The sequence below is a fragment of the Kogia breviceps genome, chromosome 4 (assembly GCF_026419965.1).
Source record: "Kogia breviceps isolate mKogBre1 chromosome 4, mKogBre1 haplotype 1, whole genome shotgun sequence".
In the NCBI taxonomy this organism is placed as follows: Eukaryota; Metazoa; Chordata; class Mammalia; order Artiodactyla; family Physeteridae; genus Kogia; species Kogia breviceps.
In genome coordinates, this window is record NC_081313.1 from 41,442,037 (window position 1) to 41,456,522 (window position 14,486).

The 14,486-nt window shown below is 44.2% G+C and overlaps 1 protein-coding gene across 1 annotated transcript in view; it reads left to right on the forward strand.

The window, feature by feature from the left end:
* SNX18 (sorting nexin 18) overlaps positions 1-14,486 on the forward strand; it is a 71,655-nt gene that overhangs the window by 41,898 nt on the left and 15,271 nt on the right.

Sequence of the window (14,486 nt, forward strand, 5' to 3'; positions counted from 1 at the left end):
CTTCTTACACTGCATAACTCTGACACTGACTCTCCTGTCCCCTTCTTTCACTTATAAGACCCTAGTGATTACACTGGGTCTACCTAGGTAATCGATGATAATCTCTCTGCCTCAAAGTCATCTGATCAGCAACCTCAGTTCCACCTGCAGCCTGACTCCTCCCTGCCATGCAACATAACATATTCACAGGTTCTAGGAATTAGGATGTGCGGGGACCATTACTGCCTACCACACGCAGTAATTCTGCTGTGAGGAGTCCATCCAGCAGAAAGAAGCAGAGATGCAGATAAAGGAAAATTTTAAAGCTTCTGACATGTCGAATATAATTGTACCAACTTATATGCCATTTACAAATTAAAAATTACCCATCTCACTCTCACCACAGTATTGCTAGCATGGAGTATTACTGTTCCTCAATGTCTTTCCAACATCAGAGATTAATAAATACAACACCCGCATGTGATAGAAAATTCAAACGGTACCAAAGAGTACACAGTGCAAAGTAAGTCTCCTGCTTACCTGTATCCTCCAGAGGCAACCACTGATGCCAGTTTTTTATATATCATTGTAGAGATATTCTATACATTTATAAGCACATGTGTAGATGTGTCCCTCCTTTTTACATGAATGGTAGTATACTATGCACGTTCTTCTGATCTCCTCATAGGTTTTTGAAATAGGATTGGTGTGGGTAAATCAATACACTGTCTCTGATCTAGAAGTTCTATATGTTCTAAAATAGCCACAATTAAGATTTATTTTATTTTAGTGAATGATGGACCATACAGAGACCCTCTCGTTTTTTACTTACAAGCATGAGTGCATTAGGATTTCATTTTTTGTAGGTGCAAAGGCATATTGAAAGAAGTTCAATCTCTGAAGAGATATGCAACTCCATCATTAGATCTTAATGTTGTGTTTACACTATGAAAATGGATGGTGTGTTCTGTAATAAGAAAACAGTAGCTGTTTCAAGCTCAGAGAAACTTATAGTGTAATGTGTCAAAATGTGAAATAAAGCAGATTTTTCTACTATGAATTCATAATTTTATAAAGAATTATACTGTCACCACATCTAATAATCTCTTTCTGAAATTCTCTGTAGCATTCCCCAACTGTGGTTTGCAAGATAACAGTTGTAATGGAAAAAAAAATCTATTATCAAAGAAATTCAACCCAGCTTCCTTATATTCAAATAATAATCAGTTATAAAACAAAGAGAAAAAATATAGCATTCACAATAGTAGCAAAAATTGAACACATAGGAAAAAACATTAAACACATAAAAATAAGCTATGAAGTTTTATGAAACTATTAAAGAGGGTGAATAAATGGAGAGATAGAATTTTTTTTAAAGTATAGACTTAAAATAATACAACTTTCCTCTGGTCTCTACATTTAATATAAACACAATCAAAACTCCAGTAAATTTTTGAAGAAAATTATTAAAATGATGCTAAACTTTATCTAGTAATTAAAGTGTGCTATCCTAGAGAAGAAGAGTACAAAAGAAATTTCTTCATCTTCCAGATATTGAGCCTTATTATAAAGTTACACTAATTATAATAGTATGATACAGAGACAGAACTAAACAGATCAATGGAACAGAGTGTGAAGTCTAGAAATGGATTTTAATTTTAAAGGAAACATGTAGATGCAAAAGAAGGTCCTCAAATCATTGCAGAAAAGATATCATTATTCATAAATAAATTGGGACCAATTTGCTTCCTGTTTGAAAAGAAAACAAATTATAATCCTTACAAAATTATAAATCCTTACGATCAGATTTATTTACAAAACATAAACCATAAACATTTAAGATGAACATTTACTGGAATGTTGTTATACTCTTCGGAAAAGAAATAATTTTGCTTCTCTAGTTTTCTTCTCCAGGATTTGACAAAACATTCCATTCCACCCCACACTTTTTCTTTAGATTTGTCAAACTTGTGCAAGTGCAGTCAAATTTTGCAGACTTGGGAACAAAGGTGACTTAGCCTTATTTAAACAGAAGCATAGATTTTGTGTGTGTGTGTGTGTGTGTGTGTGTGTGTGTGTGTGTGTGTGTGTGTGTGTATGGTGTGCTTTGGTCCTCAGGAATTGTGTGTGAGGACAAAGGTCACTGGGAAATCAACTAGAGTGAGATTTTTCTGGCCCAGGAAAGGTTGGGGAAGGGTAGAGTGTGAAGGATCCTGTCGGAGCTGTATGTACAGTGAAGGCCAATCAGAGGGAGACCTGAAACAGGCAGAGAGTATCATATAAAGTTTGAAGTAGGCAGGTTTAGGGCTTTCCCCAGCCCTAAACTGCCTTGGCTGGGAGTTGAGGATGTTTCACTTTGTTCTTATGAAAACATCAGGGCAACGTGAAGAACAAAAGGAAGGCGCTGGAAGGATGTGTTTCGCTTTGCACTGCATGTCCTACTCTCTTTATAGAAACCAGAGCCATTTAAGTAGTTCACTCTAAACCACCAGAGTATCTGCTAATAGGCAAGTGAGTACAGACAAGATCACAGATTTAGCAGAAGCGGCTATTGGCTGTAAACAGAGTGATGGAGCCCTGGAGGATACTCAGGAAGTATCCCATGCTGGCCCAGCCTCTCAGAGCACCTTGGCACCCACTTCTTGCCTGGTGTCTTGGGGCTCCCTCCACCTCTGTGGAGGCCGCTGGGTGCCAGTTGTGCCTGGGATCTCTGCGTGGAATATTCTGTGGAAGTGGGGAGTTGCTGCTGGAAGGGAATGTTGGTCCTTGGGTTTGGGAACTTCTCCTGTGTGTAATGAGTGCCTTCCTCCCTAATGTACTATTTGCTTTTAAAGTTTCCTTAGAAACCATGCATATAATACTTAACTCACCCTTGGCTCCATCCTGACACATTTTTTGTGGAAGTCACAAGAACTGTTGTCTTTAATTGTGGCCTTTTGCTTCTCCCCGCGTTCCCTCGGTCTCCAAAGTGTGACCATTCAAGAGGGCCAAGGCCTCACTTGTCAAGCCAAGATTTGTGTCTGTGCTCTTGGCAGGACTTGCTGTTAACCTTTAAATACTACATCTCTGAAGGAAATTGATGTGCTCTAGTGACACACTTTATGTTAGAGACTTTGTTGGCGGTGGTAGAAATAACATCGGCAGTACACAGGCCCAGTTCCGTGGCATGTGTGGGCAACCCCATGCGGAGCCATGGAGATGCATAAGCTGTGCCCTTGCCACATCACCTGGTCTCCATCGTCAGGCCCTCAGTGGACACTCCCACTTCTCTTGTTGTCCTTTCCACCTTCTCTCCACCCCAAACTTCTGCACAACCACTGCCCTCCCTGTTCCCAAAGAAGGGGGAGCTCTGAGTCTGAAGGAGGACAGTGCCCAAGAAAGTGCCCAAACCTCTTTTTTATTTAGTTCCTGCTACTTCCATGTAACCCAGCCCTGAAGAGACTAGACTTAGCCGTGGGAGTACCAGGTGACTTAGCTAAAACGAGCTTTGGTTGCAAAATAATTTGGGTGTTGATTATGGTCGTGGTACAGAGAGGCCTCAACCTTCATTACTTGTGGCTGGAAACACAACCCCCATATTTAAGTGGTACATTTTTTCTAAACAAAAAGTGTCTTCCTCTTTCCTGATTGTCTAAGTAATATGAACTCATTGTAAAAAGAATTGAGAAAATACAGAAAGGTGTAAAGAAGAGGGTATCCATCCCCACCCCTGCCCTCAAATAATCTTGGTTAACAGTTTGGGGTCAAACTTTCTAGGCTTTTCCTATGCGTGCACATACATTCATGCTTAAAAAAAAAATGTGACTGTACCATTCATGATGTTTTGTAAACCATCTGATCTATCGCCACACAAAGCCAACCTAAACCTTAGAGGTATAAAAGAGCAACCATTTTATTATAGCTCATGAATTCTCTAGGTGAGGAGTTTGGAGAGGACGTAGCTGGGATATGTTGCCTCTGCTCCAGGAAGTCCAGGGCGTCAGCTGGGAAAACTCAAGTGGCTGGGGGTAACTGGAACACTGGGGTCTGGAAGTACCTAGAGGCTTCTTTCTTCGCTCACAGAGCTAGCACCTGGTTTGGGCTCAGTGAGATTTTGAACTCAGCTGCAATTGTTGACAAAAGTACCCGCATGTGACTTTTCCATGTGGCTTGAGCTTCCTCACAACATGATAGATGCAGGGTAGTTGAAGCTAATGACTATCTAATGATTGATGTCCCTATAAAAAGAGAGAAATTTGGACCCAGGCACACAGCCACAGGGGGAGTATGCCATGTTAAGATGGAGGCAAAGGTGGGGGTGATATATCTATAAGCCAAGGATTATCAAGGATTGACAGCAACCACCAAAAGCTGGGAAGAGCCAAGGAAGGACCGTCCCCTAGAACCTTCCGAGAGAACAAGTTCCTGCTGACACCTTGATTTTGGATTTCTGTCCTCTAGAGCTGTAAGAGAATAAATGTCTGTTGTTTTAAGCCACCAAAGTTTATGACAAGTACTTTGTTACAACAGCCCTAGGAAGAAAACGCAGTTACCCATATTGACATAAATCTGCAGCATAATCTCATAGTTGCACAGTAACCATAGAACGCTTAATCATCATTTACTTAATCAATCTTAGATAGGTCTAAAAAATTTCGTTCAATAATGGGATTATAGTCTATGCAATTAAGTGGGTGATATCATCTCTCTCACAGACTTACTTTGTTTCCTCCACAGAGGCCTAGCATTCAATACCTATCAGTTAATTTGTAATCACCAACAAGAGAGCACCAGAAAATACAAAGTTTGATCACCTACAAGTATTACATTAAAGGATTCCAAATATTAAGGATCTTAAGGATTTCAAGAAAGTCCTGTCGGGCTTCCCTGGTGCTCCGCGATGGGAGAGGCCAGAACAGTGAGAGGCCCGTGTACCGCAAAAAAAAAGAAAAAGAAAGTCCTGTCACTTCTGGAAAACTGCTTGGTTAGCTGACTGGAGGAACAGGTTAAAGCTTCAACCTAACAGAGCACTCCTATAAAACATCAAATATTTTAAAGTGAAAGTGATTGTAGTACAGAAAGGTTAAATCCGGTTGATCTTTACTGATGTGATACTTCCAGATCCCCAGCCACAAAAGGAGTTTTAAACATCTAAGCCTCTTTGCCAAGTGTTAAGAAATGACTCAAATGTAATCCTGGCAGACGACTAAAGAAACGTACCCTGTGCATTCTAGACCTTTTCTGCTGCTTCTTTATGACTTCTGGGTTGGATGAGGCCTCCTGTGTTTCCCTTCTCAAGTTCCGTTCTCTGTTTGTTTCTTGGCTCCATTTGTGACTTCCTCTACGCAGAAGGGCGGGCATGGGGCAGACCTGGAAAGGAACCACGGTACCTCTCCTTGTCCCTCATGGTGTCAAGTCAGAGCAGCAGGTGAAGTGCTTATTTCTATAAATTATGAGGCTGCACGCCCTTCCAAGCTCCTCTTTTCTTTTCTTCCGTAGACCACGAGTCTTCTCCAAAAGTGCTCGTAGGAAAAATAATAAAGCCTGTTTTAACTCTAAGATGCTTGGCAGTGCTTTTGCTATTTTCAAAAAGTCTTTAGCTTCTCTGAACACAACGGTCTGTACAACTGTTTGGAGCACAACCAAAACTGCTCTGAATCCTTAGTTCAGTATGAAAAATCCAAAGAAAATCATGCTGCACACGTAGGTGCTCATTGAGGGATACCTGATTGGAATGGGTTGAAATTTTCACATTTTCTGAATATCTGGGAGGTGGTGTCCTTGGGAAATGCCCCCGGAGAGACCTCCCCATTTGCCTCGGGGCAAATGGAAATGTATCTGCTACCTGGATGGAGAGTTCTTTTTGCTACTCCCGGAGGCTGAGTTCTGTGTCTGGATGGGTGGAGGGGGGCCTCACCTGTGGCTTCACCACTGTGCTGGCTCCCAGCAGGCTGGAAGTCCCTCCTTGTGAGGCTGCGTTTGGGTGGGGTGGGAGGGTGAGGAGAGAGACTGCATGCTACACACTTGCCCTTTCTACACCCCTGCAAACGATAGCTGAGTGTTTGTGGGGCCCCTACTCTGTATCACACCCTAGGGTCAACCAAATAACCTAGCCGGCTGGAGGGAAGTCACTAAGTGCCTCCCCAAGATCTAGTTTCCTTTCTTTGCTAATAGAGCCCTAATTTGTGTGTGTGTGGACGGATGGAGGAGATGACAGCCTGTTGAGCCCTAGGTGATTGATTGATTCATGTTGCTAGCCTCCTGTAGAGGTGACCATGTAACTGTTCAGAAGAATCTTGATCTTAAGGATAGCAGATTGTAGTTTATAAGACTGGTCACCGCAGTACTTTCAGCCCTATCTGCTCCTCCAGCGCCGCACCACCCCCGCCCCTCCAACTTTGTCACTGCTCGATGAACTGAATGTGGTGGGCGTGATCCCGTGTGACTCCTGGAGCAGGGTCATGAAAGGTGCTCTGGCTGCCACCTGGCTCTGGCTCTCCTGGGACACACGCCTTTGGAGTCCCGGGGTGTCCTGTGAGCAGTCCAGCTACCCTGCAGCCACTGTGCTGGAGGGAAGGAGAGGGATGCCCAGTGAACCCAGCTGTTTGAGTCTTCCTAGTCCTGGTGCTGAATATCTGAATGGACGAGTCCTAGGATGATTCCAGCCACCACCCCGCTGCTTCGAGTCTGCCAGTTGAGGCTGTAGACAAGGTGCGTCAGAGACAAGCCACCTCCCCACGTGTATAGTCCTGACCCATGGAATCCATGGGCATCATGAGTGGTTGGTCCATGCCACTAAGTGGGGATGTGTTATGTAACCATAGTGACTGGAACACAACGCAATATGCGTTGCAGGTATCCCTGAGGCTTGGAGTCCTTGGGATGTAGTGGTTTGGACTCCTCTCAGCAACGTGGCCAGTGGGAATGAAGTCCCTGGAGAGTTTCACAGCCTCCGATTCCCCATCTGAACTAGGTGGCTGGGTTCGACCAGAATAGACCTCAGCCCGCTGGGATCATTAGCCTTTGCCCTGATGGTACCGGTGAGGACCGAGGACAGAACAGTTTGTTGACGTCTTTTGGCTGCTTCAGCACCATCCTCCCTCTCTGATCCTCAGAGTAGCATCTAACTCATCAGAGGAACAGTATGAACTTCAAACCATGGCTGAACGATGCAAGGATCATTCCCCTTCCTCCTAATGGGGCCACAGCAGCCCTGGAGCCTGGTGTTTATTTGGTGTGGAGCACATAGCTGTGTTGTTCTACATGAGGATTCGATTCTGAGCTTGATTTTAAACCTCAGTCCTCTAACTCCATCAAGGCTAAGCCAGGACACCTTGGCAAGTCCTTCATCTTCTCAGAAAGTGTTTCCCATCTGTAAGAAGGGAGACGAGAAAACCCATGCACAGAATTAGTATGAGGATGAGGAACACTTAGATGTTTCGTGAATCCATATTAAAATGGCACTCTGCCCCTCTCCCACCCACTACTGCTCTAGCAATGGCAGGAGAAAACTTAAGAGGCAATGTATTCTGGAAAGCGCAAATCGAAGCTAGCTCAGGGGAGACAGAGCAGAATCCTAGGTCTAGGACTTTGCTTTTGGTAGGGCCTCATTTTTATGGAGAAGAAAATTGGAGCCCAGAGAGATTAAGCAACTTGCCCATAGTCACACAGCTAATTTATGGGAGGGCTAGGATTTGTATTTAAGTCCTTGTTGTTCTTTCAGCCACGTTAAGCTGAACAAAGTAACTCAGGAGAAGGGATGCAAGAGTTAAGTTAAAGCAGATGTAGGGATGAAGTGGGATCCAGTAAGAGCTGAGGGCTTGGCCTTCCTGAAGGCAAGTGAAAAACTGAGACAGGGTGGCTGAACTTCTGGAAAGGCCAGGAGGAATTACACATAGTTGTTTCCTTCCGTCTCCTTCTGGGTTTTGTGTGCAGGAACTGAGCAAACGGCTACAACACCATGTGTGCTTGTTGAAACTCCCATGAATTTTGAGAGCCCACGGCGTGAAGTAAAGTAGGTCAGATCCAAGCCTGACACAAAGCAGAAAGAATGCCACAGATTTGCAAGTTGTTACACAAAATGCCTTGTTTGCTCCCAGGCTTGCTGGGTCCCACCTCCTTCCCATCTGTAATTAAAGCTCTTCAGGAGGGACTGGGTCTATGGCTATGGAAAATCAGTGCGGTATTTCTGGATGTCAGGTGAGCTCCATGCCTCTCAACTCTTCAACCTAAGCCCATTAATCAAGTCTGATGACTTAATTTACTTTAGAAACAAACACATCCATTGCAAAGTGATATATCACAAACATTTCCACTTCCCAAGCGCCAGGGGAGTTAGCCCAGAGAAGAAAGGCGAATTAAGCCTTTCTCTAAACAGAAACATTCTCCCTTGTAAAACCGGAGACCGAAGATAGGATCTGAGAGGGTTGACTGGCTTCTGTGCTGGAGATGCCAATCATTTCTTCTTTGCTCCCAGGACCCACAGCAGAGGCCCCAGGGCCCTGACCACCCTGCCTCCAAAGCAGCAGCTGGTCAGCCCTTGGGGAGCCCAGCCAGCCAATTCTCCAGCTGTGTGTGTACTTGGGAATAGGAAGCAATAGGCAGTGAGCTGAAAGCCATGTAGACCAAGGAGCTGAAGCTGCATTTTTGACTGTTCTCCGGAGAGACCAGAATTAATCAGTTGTACAGCAGCAGCAAGAGGTCCTACTGCCCCAGGGAGAGAGACGGTGATGGAGAGAAGTTACCGGGTTGCAGATGCTTCCCTGCTGTCTGCGTGAGGCTTGCTCTACTTCCTGCTCTGGTCCTGCAAGATGTCCCTGAACGCTTAGGATAATTTCCTCCTCATTTCTACGAGCTTGAGAGGTTTCTATATCCTGCAACCAAATGCTTTTCTTTACTAAGATACCTACTGTGTGCAATTCTAGGTTCTCTGGAGAGAGTCAAGAATGATCAATATAAGGTAGCTAATTGATCCCTTTGAAATAACCTCCATGTCTTTTGTTCCTTCATAAGTACACCCACACTTATCTACCATCCTGTTTCACTTACCATATCATTTAACCAGTTTATTATTTACTAATTATTCAAAGTTTGTTCATCTTTACTCTCTAACTGGACTGAAAATGGCCTGATGTCAAAAACCATGTCATATATAATTTTTGCACCCCCTAATGGTGACTGGGACAGTATCAGACATATTTTAGCCAATAATTATAATAATTTTTGTTGGTTTTTTTTTCGCTATACGCGGGCCTCTCACTGTTGTGGCCTCTCCCTTTGCAGAGCACAGGCTCCAGACGCGCAGGCGCAGCGGCCATAGCTCACGGGCCCAGGCGCTCCGCGGCATGTGGGATCTTCCCGGACCGGGGCACGAGCCCGTGTCCCCTGCATCGGCAGGCGGACTCTCAACCACTGCACCACCAGGGAAGCCCTATAATAATTTTTAACTTTTTTTTTTTTTTTGCTTAAATAGCAAAGAAAGTGATTACAGAATCAAGAGCCAATCCAGTTATTTAATAAATGCAAATTTCACTTATTCCCTCCTTCATCCATCCATTTATCAGTCACTGGTTCACTTAATCCATCTGGTTTGAGTGGCTTGGAGTTAGAGAGCTTGGGAGAAGCTAAAATGATTCAAGCTTCCTGCAACTCCCCAAATGGAAGGTGATATAAGGGTCTAGTTAGTAGGATGCAGAGGAAGGTACCCACGTGAGGATTTTAGGAGTGAAATGAATGATACTGAGAAACTAGAAGGACTGTGGATTAGAAAGGGAAATTAATCAAAGATGGGGAACAATCTTAGATTGTTCCCAAGAGAACTGACTGGCAAGGTCCTGGGTGTGGCTAGGGGGTGTGTGTGTGGCTGGCCTTAGGAGTATTGCAAAGTGCATTTTCCTCCCTTTCAAGAAATAATTTTTCTTGAAAAACAAACAAACAGTAGTTTCTAACTATAGGAGTTGAACAAAAGAAATATGTTGTCTTTCTGAACAAGATATGATTTTGCATTTGCCAAATGGACTCAATAATCATCTGTCAATAATGCATTTGTTTGTCCACATGTAGACACATTTAATTATTTAACAAGTTCATACAGTCTGGCTCAGGTTACACTGGCTAGAACACACATACACACATACACACGACACACACACACACACATACCACACACACACACAGAGTTCCAAGGTAGGCATTTGCCTGATGGGGATTATAAAACTGGTCAATAAAATAAAAAGCATTTACAGAACAGCTCTGCAAAGTAGAGCTTTAACAAATACTAGCCTCTATCATTTCCCCTTCTTAAGCTTGGATTTACATTTGAATTTTATATTCATTTTTGAAGGATTGCCACATTTAGCAGAAGCTCTCAAAAGGGTTTTTCTTGATGGTACTTATAAAAAATGTCTAAATTTACAGATGAAGAAAGTGATGGGCTAATTGGCTTTTCAGCAGGACTGCACTTTCTCTCTTGCTCTCTCATTTTTCTTAGGAGCTTACTTTTATAATTTATGATTCATGTTCATGATTTTAAAGCTCCTAAGAGCCAAGCACTTCTGACTGCAGGGAACTCATGAGCAGGGCATTCTGACAAGGTAGAAGTATGACATGGTTCTTGGGGACATTAAAAAACCAGTTTCCCATGACACAGTAGAAGATAGCTTAGAACTTTTGACTTTTGCTTTGGGGGAAACTTTGCTCAAAACTGAGTACTGGGGGCTTCCCTGGTGGCGCAGTGGTTGAGAATCCGCCTGCCGATGCAGGGGACACGGGTTCGTGCCCCGGTCTGGGAAGATCCCACATGCCGCGGAGCGGCTGGGCCCGTGAGCCATGGCCGCTGAGCCTGCACATCTGGAGCCTTGCGCTCCGCAAAGGGAGAGGCCACAACAGTGAGAGGCCCGCATATAGAAAAAAAAAAAAAACAAAAAAAACAAAAAACTGAGTACTGACTATCTTAAGCGGTGTGAAGCTGGGGCCAGCGGTCCACCAGGAAAGGGCCATGCAGGGGGCTTAATGGAGGAGGTGGAACTCAGAAAGGATGCTGAGGAAGCATTGGAGCTAGAAAAGCAGAGAGAAAGGGTAAAGGCCTATCAAAAAAGCTGACCCCTAGTCCCAAGGAAGCAGAGGGTTGTTTAAAGAGTATTGTGGGAGACCAGATTAAACTGTTCGGCCAGTGAAGGTTGTGGTGTATCTTTGTATTCCATGGCCTACAGTCCACTTCAGCTCTCTTCTCTATCCTCTCTGTGCCAGGGTGTGATGTGAATAAACCCTGAATAAGTAGAGTTATATTTGGGAAGCCGAATCTGGTTCCACTGTGTAAGGAAGATCAGAATGAGAAAGACACTAGAGGTGGGCGGTGGGGACCAGTTAGGAGCAATTGTCTAGGAAAGGAATGAGTGTTTTAGGAATTTGGCTGGGATTGCTTTCTCACTCTGGGGTTATAGATTCCAAAACAACATCATGCTGAAAGGGAGACTTCAAGAATATAGCCTGGCCTGGGTCCACTTGGGTGTAAATGAGGACGAATGTCTCATCTGCTTCTTCCCAGGCTCTCCTCTGCACTGTGGGCTTACCCCCTGCTCCCAGGGCTCCCTTCTCCCTCCCTTGTACAGGGGACTGGGGTGCATGGGCAGCTTCCTGCTCACACCACTCAACAATCAACAAAAAAAGATCCCCAGTCTGGTAAAGGCTAGCAAGACTTGTGGGCAGCTGGCCATTTGGGGATCTTTTGTCCAGACAGATCTCTTGTCCATGTTCCCTATCAAAGTCCTCCATGCGGGTGGTGGTGGTTTTATTTATTTATTTTTAAAATACTCATTTATTTATTTATGTTCCACCAGGTCTTAGTTGCGGCATGTGGGCTTCTTAGTTGTGGCATGCAAATTCTTAGCTACAGCACGCATGTGGGATCTAGTTCCCCGACCAGGGATCGAACCCGGGCCCCCTGCATTGGGAGCGTGGAGTGTTACCCACTGCACCACCAGGGAAGGCCCGGGTGGTGGTGGTTTTATTTAACCCAATCTCTGTTCAGTTACTATCGCCAACATAGCAAAACATCCAACTGTCCATGCCTGTTTGGATCTAAAGATGCAGAGCATGCTGTGTTAAGAGGCAAACCCAGAGACACCACCACAATCACCTCCAGCCAGCACTTACTCACCAGACTGAGCTCAGGGCCATTGCCAAGGCAGTGGCATTTCCGGCTCTTTGTAGGGCATCATTCAGGGATCTGAGAGCCAAGAAAGCCAACACATTGTTCAGGTTGCCTGTGAGAGTTTGCCGAGACCTGGGCACAGGGCCTCCATAGAAATGGGATGTAAAGAGCTTTGTGGAGTAAAACTCAGGTCGTGGCTAAAACTCTGCTTTCAAAGCTTTAAAAGCTTCTGGTCTTCCTGTTAAAAATTAGGAAAGTGAACAGGCCCCTGGAACTAGACACTTTAATCCTGTATCATTTATTATGTTTTAAAAAATCTCTTAGAAGGCAGCAGTTGCCTGTGTCTTAAATTGAAATTATTTGTGACTGGGTCAGAAATCACAAGACATCCCATGAGCATTAACTAGAAAAGTTCAGGACACAAAGTTATGTGGTTTCAATGGTAACGTGTTTTTTTAAAAATTTTGTGTTTATATCATTTTGTTCTAAATGTAGAATCGATTTAGAAGTTGAAAAAAATAAAAGCAAAATACATAACTTACTATCACTGTCTTTAAAAGAAAAAAACCAGCCATGATATCTGGTTGTAGGGGAGAGGGTTAGTAATGGTGCTTATGTTTCCAATCCTTCCAAATCTCATCTGTCCTTGAGAGTTTGGTTCAAGTCTCTTCTTTATAAAGCCTTTTCTAAAACAGCCCAAATTCACCTCTTTCTTTTCTGAACAGCTATAAAAATTATAGTCAGTACCATACGATTTAGTCCTTCCTTGTAAACTGTATCATTTACCATTATATGTGCTGCTCCTGTTTCCCCCAACCAGATGGCAAGGTATTTTAGAAAGCATGGATCCTGTTAGGCTTCTTGTTAATTCCTAAAAGCTGAGCGTGTTCCTGAGCGCATCAGCACTCAGTGTATTTGATCAGCACTTATTGAAAGAAAATACTATTGAGCATCTAAGTGGGGCTCATTTCAGGAGCCAGGTCCGGCTCTGGGTCTTCCCTTTACTGCAGGGGGAAGCTCGGGCTCATGTGGTCCAGCTGGACATGCGGAGGAAGGTCGTGATGATGTCAATCACTCCTTGTTGACAGCCATGACCGGCAGGGGGGCATACTGGTTAAGAACAGTCATCAACCTAGGCTCAGATCTAATTTTGCTCACTTATTGGCCATGTGGTATTGGACAAGCTACTTTACTAAATTGTGCTTTCCTTGTATATAAAATGGGAATAAAAATAGTACCACCTCGTAACATTTTTTTCAGAAACAAAGTAAGTTATGTAGAACCATATGTCCCGCTTCACCAGTTGGTATGTAGGTAATGCAATTCCACCCACTGCCTCTGACTATGCCACTTGAGGGCCCACATGTCCAGATTAGGAAGGTTCATACTTCTATTCCTTCCCTGTGGACCCACTTTCAATGACCAGCCTGGAGATACAGGAGTGCCTACTTTGTCTCAAGGGCTAGCCCTGGATCTTCTCACCTTGCTGGGGTTCCAGGCTTCAGATGACCTCAGCTGTAGCCATGCTGCTGCCAAAGCATGATGATGGCAACCCATTGTAGCCTGGGTGATCCAGGGCAGCTGTCCTCCCTTCTCAACTAGCAAGGAGGCTGTTTCTGGTTTCCTGATGTTACAATTTTTTAATAGAACTTCCCCTAATTGCTGGAGTTTACTCTGGATCAAGGGGAATAATCAATCCATACATAACTCCCAATGGCTTATGGAGCTAAGAGAGGAGGATACCTCACCTAAAAGTTTCATCTGGTCTAAGGTAAAAAAAAAGCCATGATTTCAGTTTCAATCAAGTCTTTGTGTAGCTGGAGCCAGGCCATAGGGGTTTGTGACCTTGTTATTTGAAAGGATTAATAATGGGCCAGCCACCATGTTCTTGGATTGGAAGAATCAATATTGTGAAAATGACTATACTACCCAAAGCAATCTACAGCTTCAATGCAATCCCTATCACTCTGTGTCTTTTAGAAGGACACCTCTCATTGGACTTGGGACCAACTCCTGGTTGAAATTCAGTGACAAAGACAGGAACTGTTGGTCACCTTTATCCCTGTCTCATATGTGTTGGCAGCAGGTAGTACTAAAATCATGGAGAGTTTAATAGCAAATCTCGTGAGGCAGTTTGAAGAAAGAGCAAACAGCAGGCAGCGAGGGACCTGTCAGGCTGGCCTCTCTTGCATGAGGAACTGACACCGTCGCGGGGGCTGGGGGGGAGTGGGGGGGTGGGCAGGTAGCAGGGGCCGGGGGGGAGGAGCCCATCCCCGGGGCAGGGCTTTGTCCTAGGTCCAAAGAGGGGCTTTTCTCAGCAGTATGCATTCCACCCAGCTTTGGTCAGGAGTCAAGAATTGTGCAAAGCAAGCACTGT